Below are 14,545 nucleotides of genomic sequence, written 5' to 3' on the forward strand. Positions count from 1 at the left end.
ATTTTGTCAACAGCGTTTCAATAATATTTCACACCAGAATTTGTAAATCATTCCCCTATCTCATATTTCTGTCGAGCCAATTTTTCAACCTGCTGAGCCAATTTTGCGACATTAATGGTAGAGCCTTAGAGGGAGCACTGGTTATCATTCTTTTAAAATTAATTACAAACCTTGTCAGATGATTCCATACTACAATTTCAATCCACAAAAGCTAGCACCCGATTCAAAACTAATTAATTAAGATAATGTCATCAACAGAGTTGCAATAAAATGTCAAACCTTGTAAATCATTACGCCAATTCACTAAATTGTTATCTTTTTTTAATAGTTGGTTATTATTCTTTTAAAATTAATTACAAACTTGATCAGTGTTCTTGAATTTGTTACAACATGTAACAAACTTGACCATTGTCATCATTCTTCATTCCAAACAGTTATATTTTCTCTGAGCGTTAGCGGTCTAGTCAAAGGCGCCCTGCCATCCCCCCCCCCTTATGTTTAATACGTAGAGTATGGAAATTAACCGTCTGCAAGAGGGCTAGTCTGCTATGGTCATAGCCATCTACATGTAACTTCTAATAAAATACATGTTTTTTTATACATTAGACCTTCCCCTTCAACCTCCACCTTGTCATTTGTTAACGTATTTGCTCTGAGCGCTAGCGGACCTGAACAGCAAGTTACCCTGACACCTTCCCTCAGTCCCATATGTTTTACGTGTTACGAGTCGGCAAAGTAACCGTCTGCAACGGGACTAGTCCGGTACCTGCCAAAGCCTTTTTACTTTTTATTAAATATTTTTCGCTAGATTAGACCTTGCTTTTTCAACCTCCACCTACATATAGTCATCGGCAAAGGTATTTTCTTTGTGTGCTAGCGGACTGATTCAAAGTCACCCCCCCGCCTCTATTGGCCCCATCCATATAACGAAAGTGTCCGTCTGCAAGAAGACTAGTCCACTATGGTCTTTTATAGCCATCTAACTTTTAATGAATTATCCTTTTTTTGTTTTGGTAATTTACATGTATTGTAGACCTTGCTTTCCAACCTCCACCTAGCTGTTTTTTAGGGTGTTTTCGTGGGGTATTTTATTTGAGTGCTAGCGGACATCGTCAAAGTCACCCTGCCCCCCCCCCTTTCCCTTTAAAAGTCACATATGTATAATACGTAGAGTAGGGAAATTCACAGTCTGCAAGAGGGCTAGTGCGCTATGGTCTTAGCTTTCTAACTTCTAATGAAATTTTTCTTTCTTTTTTCGATAGATTAGATGAGATCAGTGAAGAATAAAAATCAGAAAAGGCACTGTTTAAAATCGCCATAGGTGAAATAATATGAAGTATTTCCATGCTTATATCAAAAGGTTTCATAAGAGATGTTGGTACAATTTTAATTGCAAGCTCAGAGTGAATGAAAATAAACACATCTAAAATTCCAAGCCTAGTTTGTAGTCTTTATACAAATTTGAAAAAAGTTTTTAAAAAACATTCATTGAATTTATCGAAGCCAGATCCTTAGTGTTTAGTTAGACAGTTAATATAATAAGCTATTCAAAAAAGGGGCAAAATCCATTAGAAATGTTGTAACACAGCATACATTATATGTACATGAGGCAGCAGGTCCATCTCTTGAAAAACGAACCACACATTACTAATGCCGCTGCCCCTTGTAATTATGTTACCAACGTAATTCCGTTACCATGTAATTCCGTTACCAGTGTTTTGATAGGAAAATAAGTAGATAATTCTGAAATTAATGTTTAGGGCTGTTGGTAGGTAGATTAAGGAAGAGAATTTGCAACTTCAAAAAAAAAAGTAAGAAATAACTTTGTGAGTAAAACTTCTTTCAAATTTTGGTAACGGAATTACGCCATTTTAAGGGTAAAATTGAAAAATCTCTCACACAAAAACTTTTTTCGTTTTTTGAAAATAATTTGCAAATCTTGATTCCTATTTGTGATGTTGTTCAATTAGGAATAAATATAGAGGAATAAGTTTTAAATACATTGCTCCACTGAATTTTAAGAAATTAAATCATGATCATGTGATTTATGCCCCCAAAATAGCCCCAACTTCAAATAAATTTTTCAGAAAAACCGTAAAAGATATTTCAAAACGGTTTTCAGTTCCGACACAAGTGATTTCTTGACCACATGGAAAATGTTAAGTTATTGAAGTTGGATCAAATTAAGAATTTGGTGATTTTCCTCTTTCCCATACGGAATTGCCCATTTAGTTATATGCAATTCATTTCGAAAATACTACAAATATACATTTATCAGGACATTTCGCTACTTCGTATAAACTACATTTATGAATAAGGGAAACATTAACTATGAACTAAAATAATTTCAATAAAATACAAGTATATGAAGAAAAAAAAATCGTTTAATTCAATTATGTAAGTCTACTTATTACCAATGCCCTTACATTGGAAATATAGACGTACCAGTATTGAAGTATTGTTGCTGTTCAACTGGTTGGAAGTTTTACCAAATGGTTCTAATGGCTCAGCTAGACCAGTTGAATTATAACTGGCCTGGATCAACTGGATCATTTAGCCCATTTTAATTTCCAGGGTTACCAGTTGGCATTAAGTGGTTCATCAACTGGACCAGTTGCAACTAGCTTTCTCTTCTGGGATGTTTGCACCCACCCCCCCCCCCCCCCACCCAACCCCCTGTTATCCCAAACTGCTTCCGGCGCGCCTGGACGTAATTATGGAAGATCCAAAACACGATTTTCAAAAACGGGATGAGAACGTCATTATTTTGGTTCATTTATTGTGTAATATTTGCGTAATTATTGGGTTGAACGCGGGTTACAGTAACATATTTCCTCTTCGACGTAAATTTCACGTAAATGAAGAACATGATTCATCTCAAGTCAGCCTCGTAATATTCACGTGAATTTCACGCAGATATTTTGACTAAAACTATCACTATAAACACTTCACGTGTTTCTGTGACGCGATAATTTCGTTTATGAAGATGTAATTTCATAACCAAACAAACACGGGAGTATTAGGTTTTCAAACCATGGTCTCCAAGGTAGGGATAATCACGTTATTATAATAGTGATATTGCAGTGACAATTGCGTGATTTAGTGTACGTGTGTTTTAAGTGACCTAGTGCAATAAACGTATTAACACATTTACGTAAATGTCCGGTTTTTGAAGAACGTAACTCCCCTCAAGTCGATACCTTGATATTGACGTGATTTTCACGTGATTTTGTTTATTGGGACGTCCATAGTACGTCCATCTCGATTTGAGGACGTTGTCACTCCGTCCAGTCGTAGTTATAGAGCACCCATTCCGTCCTAGCCAGTCCGAGCCCGTCCACGAAGGTAAACATTTGCTACTACGTTCACTCCGTTATCACGCAGTTTAAGCCCGTTTGGCAACACCTGCCAGAACGTAGTGAGTACTAGTTTGGTGTGATGGGGGCTTTAGTTTTGATACGTGTCCATTTTCCTGTCCAACAATTGCTCTCTGATAGTCCCCCTTTTCCCCACTGTCGCTTACAAATTTGACCCTTCTGTGGTCATCTTAAGAATCATACCAATGTTTAAACAATGTGAACAGCTTTGTGTTTCGTAGCAGGTACCTTATTATAAGTGCACATTTTTTTTCATGATGAGTGTCCCTTTTCACATGTTAATGATTGAATGAAAAGAATATATTCAAATTGTCAAAAAGCACGCGTCACATCGTCACATCATAGGAAAAATTACCCCTGCGGGATATAACTTTGAACATCGGCCGCGTCATGGGAAGGCCGGAGGAGGGGTTGGACTGCTATACAAATCTTCGCTCTCACTTACTACTACTAGTCTTGTAACTCCGTTCAGATCATTTGAATCGCTTCATGTTAAAATTTCAGGAAACTCTCGCTCAATCAGTTTAGTCGTAGTATATCGACCTGAATCTGATGATCATGGGCGTCATCTACCCTTCAGTGTCTTCATGGAGGAGTTTGGTGAAATGTTGGACAGTTATCTTCTACACCCATCAGAGATCTTACTCGTGGGTGACTATAATATATGGGTTGACGTCCAGGATGATTCAAAGGCCAGACAGTTTCTGAACCTACTATCGACATATGGGATGAAACAGCATGTCCGTGAACCGACCCACGACCACGGACACACACTTGACTTATTGATCACACGTGAACATGAAAATGTTATATCAAATGTAGTAGTGCAACCTGGTCTCTCAGATCATTTTGCTATACTGTGTAACATTACATTGGAAAAACCTAAACCTAGTTTCTCAACCCGGAATTTAAAGTCTTTGGATAGGCAAAGGTTCTGTAAAGGTCTCCATGTAGCTTTATCTGTTCCTGACTTAGATTATGACGTTACATCTATGTGTATTAATTACGATTATTCTCTAAATGCCTTATTGGATCAACTAGCTCCCAGAAAAACAAGAACTATAGTTGTCAAACCCAGGTGTCCTTGGATGACTGATGATATCCGAGAGGCAAAGTGCCTCAGACGGAGACTGGAGCGTCGTTGGAGAACCACTAAAACTGAATCCGATCGGTCTCTATTTATTAAGCAGAGACAAATAGTATCTCATCTCGCTAACCAGGCGCAAAAACATCACTACACATCTGCTGTAGCAGACTGCAGTGGCAATCAGAAGCGGTTGTTTCAAATTATAAATAAACTCTTGAATAGAAAGAAAGATCAAATTCTTCCTAGTAATGTGTCTGATCAAGACTTAGCAAATCGTTTTTCTGATTTCTTTATGAATAAAGTTAGCAATATTCGTCGAATTCTTGACGCTCGTGATAGTACAGGTTATCAGTCAGTGTCAGAAAGTGCCACTCCCTATTTGTCTGACTTTTTAGCAGCCACAACTAGTGAGGTTCGGAAATTCATTATGAATTCTCCACCATCTACATGTGAACTAGATCCTATTCCAACCTGTTTGATCAAAGATTTTTCTAATGAATTCACCCCATCCATCACAGAGATTGTAAATTCATCTCTACGTTCTGGCATCTTTCCTGATTGTCTGCAACATGCACTCATTAAACCTCACCTAAAGAAACCAAGCCTTGATAAACAAGAGCTTAAAAATTATCGTCCCGTTGCAAATTTAAAGTATCTTGGTAAGGTAATTGAACGTATAGTATCTACGCGTCTTCAGTCCAGCATAAATGACCAAAACCTTCAAAACCCCTTTCAATCGGCCTACAAGGAAAACCACAGTGTGGAGACGGCACTATTGCAAGTACAAAATGACATTTTAATAGAAATGGATAAGGGGAAAGTTACTGCATTAGTTCTGTTAGATCTCAGCTGCGCCTTCGATACTGTTGACCACAATATCTTAATCGACAGACTAAAAAAGGTTGGCATTGGTGGAACATGTCTTCATTGGTTTCGTTCCTACCTTTCAAGTCGATCTCAAGCGGTAAACCTTCATGATACAACTTCATCGGTTGTTAATCTTCTGTTTTCTGTGCCCCAAGGATCTGTTTTAGGTCCCCATCTGTTTAATGTATATACCTTACCACTTCATGAAATAATCAGTAAACACAATATAAGCTATCATAATATGCAGACGATCTACAATTATATTTTTCGTGTCTTCCTATTCAGGAACAGGTAGAAAAACGTGTTGAAGATCTTGAAAGTTGTATTTGTGATGTACGAAAATGGATGAATGATTGCTATCTCAAACTAAATGACGATAAAACAGAATTTCTCTTGTTAGGCTCTAGACAACAACTTTCCAAGATTGTTATAACTCATATACGTGTTGGTTCTGTGCACATTGCTCCTTCAGATAAGGCAAGAAATCTTGGTGTCATTTTCGATACAAGCATGTCTCTTGATCCACATATTTCAAAATGTGTGAAAGCTGCCAATTATCATCTTCGTAATCTTCGCGCTATAAGGAAATGTTTAACCCCCCAAACCACTCAACAATTGATTCATGCTTTTGTAACATCTCATCTCGATAAGTGTAACTCTCTCCTTTATGGACTCCCTAAATACCAAATTCAGAGACTACAAAAGGTTCAAAACGCAGCTGCCCGCCTTGTCACTAAATCTAAACGTTCGACCCATACTACTCAAATACTCAAGAACCTTCACTGGCTTCCAATAGAACAGCGTATCAAATATAAAATTCTACTACTCACCTACCGTTCACTAAATGGATCAGTCCCTGAATATATTTCCTCTCTTCTTAATATCTCTTTAAGTTCTCGTGCAGGCCTTCGTTCCTCTAATTCAACAAATTTAACACAATTAAGAACAAAGAGGAGTTGGGGAGACAGAGCTTTTACAGCTGCTGCACCCCGGTTATGGAACTCCCTACCCCATTCAATCAAAATGTCAGCTAATCAAAATGTGTTCCAAACAAAATTGAAAACCTATCTAATGTCTGAATTACTTAGTTAATACGTAGTGTATTTCACAATCTGATGTAATTAATGTTGTTTAATTATATTTAATTATGTTAAATTATTTTCGTTCAATGTACTTACCCTGTTAGGTGCCTTGAGCATCTCTTGGGGTGGATATGTGCGCATTATAAATGTTGTTATCATTATTATTATTATTACCATATTTCTACCATCACAGTGAAGACAGTAGAGCTGGAGGCAATGCAGGGCAATGTCCCAAGTTCAAGATATAAACGATCGGTTCTATTTTCAGAAATAAAACCGCGCTCGTTTCCAACGCTTTTAAATGTCCCTTCTCCAGATAAGTTATTTCAAGTGTGCCCTTGTAATACTTCCCCCTATAAACTACCATGACATATTCTACTTAACTGCTAAAAAGGGTTCGTCAAACATATATTCCTTTATAAACTATGCCCTTTTGAACTGCACAGACTATTAATGTAATCAACTGCCCTATTAAGAATTCGACATTTGTTTTTCCATTTACAAACAAGTCCTTTATGTTATTAAATCAAATATGAACTACTATACGTGCTTTTTCGTTCAACCCTCATCTCCCACGAAACAATAAGTTTCGCAAAGCTTCACAAACACGTGCCACTCATTTAAAACGACTGGGAGCTGTTTTTATTTCGAACTTTCCCCAACACTATGTTGTTCATCTCTCATTAAGTACATGTAATATATCGGAGGCCTTTACGAGAAATTTCAACAACAACATAAAAAACAAACACATTGTATGGTGCCCCCCCCCTCTCCTCCCCCTCTGAAAGACACTCCATCGCCCTTGCTTTCCTTCATTCTCGTTTACAAACTGCCCTTTACTTGTTCATATTTAAAAAAAAATTACATTATACTTCTTTGATCTCTTCTGTCGTTTATGTCCGTCCGATGCCTCTTATTTTCATGATACATGTATATGTTGTCTGAGTGTCCTCGATTATGTTAAGACTTAACAAGTTGTCATTTTGTATTTGTTTAATTATTGTTAAGTCTTTAACGTTACAACAACCAAAAATCGTTGTGCGTGCCCAGTCGTCCGAATTAGCTATGCCACTGAATTTCCTGTGCCATCACATCGTATGGTTTTAAGTATCATCGCGTGCCATTACGTACCATCATATCGTATGGTGAAACATTACAACAAGAGGGCGAGGGAGGTGAAATTGAAAGAGAGAGAGAGAGAGAGAGAGAGGAGAAAAAAGCGAGAGAGAGAGCTAGAGAAAGTGAGAGTGTAAGTAAGAAGGTGGATAACAAGAAAAAGAACAAGTAGAAGAACCTCCCCCATTCTCCCCTATTCGATGCCTTTGTTAGGGAGGAAGTCCATCCTGATGTTAACTTGGTTTTAAAAGAAACAGACAAATGTGACAAACAGGTCAGTGATAGTTGGGGTAAACGCCGATGAAAAATAAGAAAATATGATTTGTTGATAGTGCATTCAAATAAATACAAGTTAGCAACTCTGTGCCGTATCTTGCTATCTCCCCTCCCTATTTTCCCTGTAATTAATAATGATATTAATAATAATAATAGTGGGTTCTTGTATAGCGCGGATGTCTGTCAAATATATTTACCGTTAAGAAAATGTTCAATCATACATTTACCCTAAATATAAGTATTGCAAATATGGTTTTATTCAACCCTAGACTGAAACAAATCTTTACCGTCATAAACAACTAAACAAATGAAAGTTTATAACATGTGATTGTACAGAGCAAACTATAGAGAGGAGCTCGCGAGAAACGTCGGAGTGTTGCAAATGTGTGTTTCACTGATGAAAACTTCTACAATTCATAACTTTACTTTCTTTGCTCAAACTGTCACTAATTAGTTTTTTCGTCTTCAATTTCCTGCTTTTATTTAAACCAACTTAATATCAGGAATGACTTTTCATTTGCGTTTCACCCACCTAGTGAGAGTGGTGTGAGTGTCCACCAATGAAGCCAGTATTAGTGCCTAGTTCCATACGATGCTACTGAAGTAAGACCCTGTGTTTCCCTATGATGAAAGCATATAATAAAACATAGATCTGCGTTCATTACTGGTTATCATAATGAAATAAGGGATTTGAAAATATTCATTCGATAATAAATTTCTTGGTGTTTGAAAAGTTATGGGTATTGTTTCCTTTTTTTAGAATGATAAAATCATGGTTAATGCGGTTGTGCCTAAATTGTATGTTGATTATATCATAACATCATTTGTCTTCTTCTACAGGATGGAGGGTCTCAAAGGTCTTATAACGTTCCACACATAGGTTGAGCTCCAGTGAGGACTTCACACTGCCGGTCAAGCTGACATGTACCATGTCTTATACCTGACACACATCACTATGCTCGTTGGAGAACCTCATAAGTCATGTTTTACATTGTTTAAGTTACACCAACGACTAGGCACAACACAGTCAAGCGGATATACGTCGCTATGTTTAAGGAGATAGTTGTTACTGCAAAAACTCTTATGCACACTTATGAATGAAAAATACGTTTGGCTATACACGCACTAACACATATTATAAAGTGACTCCTGAAATTGTTTGAATGTTTTTGGTGATTAGGTTCATTACTACACAGTCATATCTTGTTGTGTGGATCTGAATGTGTTTCGCAAGATTTTTTCATTACTATTGGGGCCCCAGAAAAAGACTATGCTAACAAAACTAAGATAACCAAAAATATCAAATGTAATATTTAAGTCCATGTTACACTTTTATCTTACATCTTATGTTATTTTTAGTTCATATTTAGATTCCTCCTGTGATGTCCTATCACAAGATGTATACGTAAGGAGATAAAGGCCTTTTAACTTAAAAGTACATCACAGAAGTTAACTGCGCCGTGTAACTCGAACGGGGTTAACTCATGGCACACAATCCAAGATATTTAGATGGTATCAATTGTTTTAAGTTTGAATTCATTAAAGGGCAATCACTTTCACTAGCGTTTTCTTAGTAATTCATTCCCCTAAACTTCAAAGTTCTTCTTGCATAACAAGATATAGAAACAATAATGTAAGGTATGATGAATTTTCTCGCGAAATTAGGTGTAATGATAATCAATTATGTATTGAACACAAAGATATGATTGTGGAACAAAATATGATTTATAATTCATTGATAATATAGGCGCGCCGGAGCTACTATAGGAAAACTACATTTTAAGAAAATCTTTAGGAAAATGTGTATTGATGTAATAAATATGTGTGCTACAAACAATAGGAATATTTAAGCCGCTTTAGCACACCTTTCATTTCGCCGACTGTATTATGATATTTTTTAAAGAAAATAACAAAAATAACAAAACGAACGATTAGCTACATGTAATAATTAAAATAGTATTCTATGTGTTTAATATGTGGTTTTAGAAATAAGCAGATTTGTTCAAACCCGTTTTATTAGAACTTTCTACAAAATTATATACAAGCGCATTGGAAAATATAAGAATACTATAATAACGAAAAGTGGAGAGTTAAGATCCACAGCAATACCAAACAAAGCCCTTTCCTTTTTCTTCCTTGTGTAAAAATGACGAAACGTATCCTACCTTCACAGTTTGTTTATGAGAAGGAAAACAGAAGTCAAGCGGATTTGACTTTCAAACCCATACTTATGACGTTATCATTTATTATGATTATTATAGTACCATCAGAGACGTTGGTAATAGTGGTAGTAGCAGTTGTAGGAGTTGCAACAGAAGCAGTAGACTAAAAAAAATAACACCAGTGATGATGATTATGATAATATTAATGAAAAGAAGAAGGAGGAGGAGAAGAAGAAGAAGAAGAAGAAGAAGAATAAAAGAAGAAAGCCAAAAAGTTTGTGGCAGCGGTAATAATGAAATTTCTCATTTATATAGAAAGATTAATTGTTCTATTAACTAAGTGCAATATTTCACTAGCTTTGTCTCATTATGTTTAGTTTCTTGCCAAGTAGGATACTCCTCGAACTTAAATAATGTATATTTTGCTTTATATTATATTTATTCATGTATATAACATTTTGGATCATTCATTATATTCTCATATTTCTATAAGTATGGAACTTACTGCCAGTACTCCAAATCTCTGTTAAACTTTGGACAATTCATCAATACCTGACTTGTTGCCGTAATAATGTACATTAGACATATGATTGCTAGTTATATTTATAATATAGGTGTATATTAACGCATGTATATTTTACATGAGTCGATTATAAATTAGTGAATAGTAAAATTGTTGCGAGTTTCATGCCAATATTATCAACTGTTCATTATTCATGTTTGACAAGTTCACAGATTTTCGGAAGGCTTCTTCCTTCTTCATGTTAAAATCAGACAGTATGATGGACACTTTAATGACTAGTACAGCAATTATGATGAACAGTTTAAATGTAATTGGTACAATTGTGATACATTTATTGTGAATTGCGACAATATATAGTACTATATTAATGAAATACACCCTTGAAGAGTATAAGAATGCATCCAATTTTTGTTCCCGTTTGTTTTTATAATTTTGTATGACTGCGTTGTAAATACGTTTATGCGTCTGTTTATTTTATCAAAAAATACAAATACCTTTTAGATGATTAAATGTCTTGTTTCTCACTTCATGCCTTGTATGTGTTTAATTGGTTTGAGAGACGAATGCAAGAAAGAATGAAAGTTTTGTTTTCATGGATATGTAGCTGAATTCAACACTAGGGGCTGACCGCAGGGAATACAAGTCCAGCAGGTAAATTTCCTCTAAAAACTAAAGGAGCAGAAATTGAAATGAATTGAATCTGCCCAACGATACATCTACTATGGTAACGTCAGTACCATAATTCTATCGTTAACTTGCATAATATAAACATCTGTATGGGGATAATGACACCTATCATAATTACAACCCAACCTCAAAGTGATCACATGGGGCCATGCACGCCATAAATCAAAACGGCAGGTAATGAATGCACGTGGGTTGACGCATCCACGGTTATCATAATCTACTGAACAGTGGGTGCCTGATATAAAGAATGTAGGCCTATTATATCCTAACACATGAATGTATGTATGTGTCTACACTCACTATGAATATGACAGACAAAGAAAGCGGACAAAATATGCAGTTCCTCAGGTAGACAAAGGAACGTCCCTTCACTGCTATTATGTAAAAAGGTGAATATGCATGTGACACCTGTTCTTCACATTTTTACATAATAGCAGTGAAGGGATGTTCCTTTGTCTACCTGAGGAACTGTATATTTTGTCCGCTTTTTTTGTCAGTCATATTCATAGTGACCATGACACTTATATCCTGTACGGGAATAGCCATAAAGATGAAGTAGAATGCTTCATTTATTATTCACACAAATACGGTACACATATTACTCATTCGACGGTTCTAATATGATATTAAGTTTGTTGTTTGTGTGCGGTGTAACAACGAATTTAAACAAAGAACAAAGGTAAGGCTGGGAACAAATAGTTCTTTAACAGTGGTGGATAAAGAATACAAATGTTATACAAACAAATGTGCATGCGCCCTGAAAAGGGGGAATGGAACAAATATTGCACAGACATAAAGATACAATGCTAATAGTAAACATGGTATTTGTTATAACTCTACGACATTCAATACTCACATGTATGATATCTATACAAAATGATATAATTATGACATTTAGTTATCAGGTAATGGCAAGTGATCAGTCTAGTACTAGAAATTGGAAATAAATAACTAGAAATTGGGATAAAAGCAAACATGAATGTTATCACAGACGTCCAAACAATTGATGACTTTTTCATTATGAAGGGATAAGTTTTTCTAGCGCCACCTTGTGACTGCTTTAGTAATAAACCACATGAAAAACTAAGCAGTTGATACCCAGAAGCCGGCGTCTAACTCGTGCATTTCTTATTGTCTCTATATCACAGCTATAATATTTGAGAGTTGTAAATTGGCCGCATCGGTTATGCCATTGTGATGTAGTGGTGGATAATTTTCCCGTTTGTGACAACCCTAAACAAATACGAATATTTTATGTATTTAAAAAATGGATTACTCAGAGGAATATTTTTTCTTTTCAGAGGATATGATTTATTTTGAATAGTCCCCTAAGGGACAGGGCATACGGAAGAAAATGTATGAAGTTATATTTTGTAAAAGACAAACGGGACAGTTGTCCTTAACTACTTCACGATCCACAGGCAAAATTGCCAACTTAAGAATCGCATATATCATATTTTAAACTTTCAAAACTCTTTCATTGTTGATCAGAGTTGTTTCAAACTTTCACAATTCAAATTGCCTTATTTTTCTACTGTTATACAAATGAGGATTGGATTCTTCTCCCCTTGCCCATATTGGTGGGATGACGTAATAAAGATATTTAATCCAGTGTGTGATGGAGGGAGGGGGGGGGTGGGCATTTACAGTCCGTAGATACTGTTTGCGCATGGGAAGGCAAAATATTATTAGTTCCAAACGCATACAGATGACAACTGATATGTGGTCATAAACATAAGGTAGTCATTATGCATACATACAGGTCAGGAGTAAATCTAGATGAATACCGGGGAAGAAGATCGGAAAGGCGGGGAGAGGGGTGGGGTGGGGATTGAAGAAACTGATTATTCGGAATGCACAAAGGGGGACTTCTCAATATTTAAAATATCTTTTGAAAGGATCAGAGCCATCTACAGACAGACTTTGGCTAACTTGGTTTTAGTTCGTCACAACATGGAGTATATCATTTTGTTTTTTGCTAGCCCAACAAAACAATATTCGTCATATTCGGCCCAACCCGATCTGGGTTGGCCACTCTGTCCTATAATCATTATGTCTCTCAATCAATGAGCAAAAGTTAAGGATGATAACGTTGTATTGATAGATTAGCCCCAACTTCTGATAAAACCATGGACCCTCCATGATATTACTAACATCCTTCTTGCAAACAGCTGAAGGTAAGGAGCATACAAAATGCATATTTAAATGTAATGCACACAATTTTGTTAAGTGCCTCTTTGCAAAATATATTATTCACCAGTTACGAATAATTTTATTTCAATAGATGCGAATCGCATACTCTAGTTGTTGCTGGGTAGCACAATTAGTATTGCTTGTTCTACCTTATGTATACAATTTGCATTTTGACTATTTAAATACAATTATTCACAATTGGTGAATGAATAATTTTTACGAGGAACCTAACAAAGTTTTGTGCTTTAAATTTGATTACATTACGAAAATGGTCTTTTAAATTTGTTGTGCATTTTCGAAAATGATCTATTGTTTGATTATTCCAGTTTTCTCTAAACTAGTCGCTGTTCAGCAAACATTAATATTGGCAATATAAACAATTCATTACAATTGATAACTAGGCCTACCAATAACTACTCATCCATTGATTTTTTTTACACACACACTTGAACGTCTTTGAATAAAATAGGTCTTCTTTTCCTATATCTAACATAATTTTGCATTCACACAAATTCATCACTAGCATTATAGACGGAATGCATTATAAAAAAAACTACTTCTTGTGGTAATAAATTTTCTTGTGAAATATCACAATTTATTGTGATATATTACTATATGTCACAACAAAATGTTCTTTCACTAAACGTTCGTATATATATATATATAGTGGTAATGAAAACGCATCGGTCTAAACCATGCTGTGTTTTTTTTTATACAGATACTGAACAGCAATGACAGTACGATTAATGAGGCTAACAAGTTTCGAATAATTGTTCCACTTCAACAAATTCTTAAAGTCACAAATAAGTAAACAAATTCACTCGTCTATAGATCTGCAACTATTTGGTCTCTACTTTTTCATAATATTTCGACCCCCTAGAAAATTTCAAACAGTTGACATACACATCCATTTTGAATAAAATATACTCTTCCAGTATTTGTTATGCTTGTAGAATGTAAACGTTCCCTGATTAAACAATTGAATTACGTTTAATTTGTCTTTGCTTTGAAAATATAATTAAAAAATTAACAATTCAAGGGTAATACGATAGAAATATGGATAAAATATTGACATGCTAAATTTATGAATTTGGGAGCAACCTACGGACAAAATGATTAGTTAAATGTTTGTAATAAAAGTATACCTACTAGGCAAACTTCTTGGGGTAGGCCCT

The sequence above is a fragment of the Strongylocentrotus purpuratus genome, unplaced genomic scaffold (genome assembly GCF_000002235.5).
Source record: "Strongylocentrotus purpuratus isolate Spur 01 unplaced genomic scaffold, Spur_5.0 spur5_scaffold_20, whole genome shotgun sequence".
Classification (NCBI taxonomy): Eukaryota; Metazoa; Echinodermata; class Echinoidea; order Camarodonta; family Strongylocentrotidae; genus Strongylocentrotus; species Strongylocentrotus purpuratus.